Below are 628 nucleotides of genomic sequence, written 5' to 3'. Positions count from 1 at the left end.
CAGCCTCAATGAGCCTCCTCCGCTCTGCATACAGTGTCCGTGTTTAACTGTTATGTGTGCGCCTCCTGTTCCAGTCTATTCACTGACTGAGTGGGAGTTTCTGCTCTGGGCCAGAGCTCCGCATTGTTCTCCACCCCCCACATCTCTGTGTTGCATCCACATACTTGATCAGCAGAAACTGCGCTCCACACGGCCATCATCAGCACTGCTCTTTCTCGCTCTCCCTCTCTCTCTCCCTCTCACTCTCCCTCTCGCTCTCTCGCTCTCCCTCTCCCTCTCTCTCTCCCTCCCTCTCCCTCTCTCTCTCCCTCTCTCTCTCCCTCCCTCTCCCTCTCTCTCTCCCTCCCTCTCCCTCTCTCTCTCTCTCTCTCTCTCTCTCTCTCTCTCTCACTCTCCCCCCCCATTACCGTGGGTGGAGTTCGAATCTGATGAGTCTGGTTCCTAAGACAACCCATGACACGTGCATTTGCATTACCTTGTTTCACCGCCACCACCACCGCAGGAAAACGGAATGCGCCGCTTGTAAGAGTCGCTGTGAGGACCCAGTTGAAAGCACCAGAGGAGGGGGGGGGGGGGACTTCCTGCAGAGTCAACACGCCAGAGAGGACGGATATGCGAGGCAGAGTAG

This window comes from Pholis gunnellus (genome assembly GCF_910591455.1).
Source record: "Pholis gunnellus genome assembly, chromosome: 6".
Lineage (NCBI taxonomy): Eukaryota > Metazoa > Chordata > Actinopteri > Perciformes > Pholidae > Pholis > Pholis gunnellus.
Note: the sequence above shows the minus strand (reverse complement) of the source record.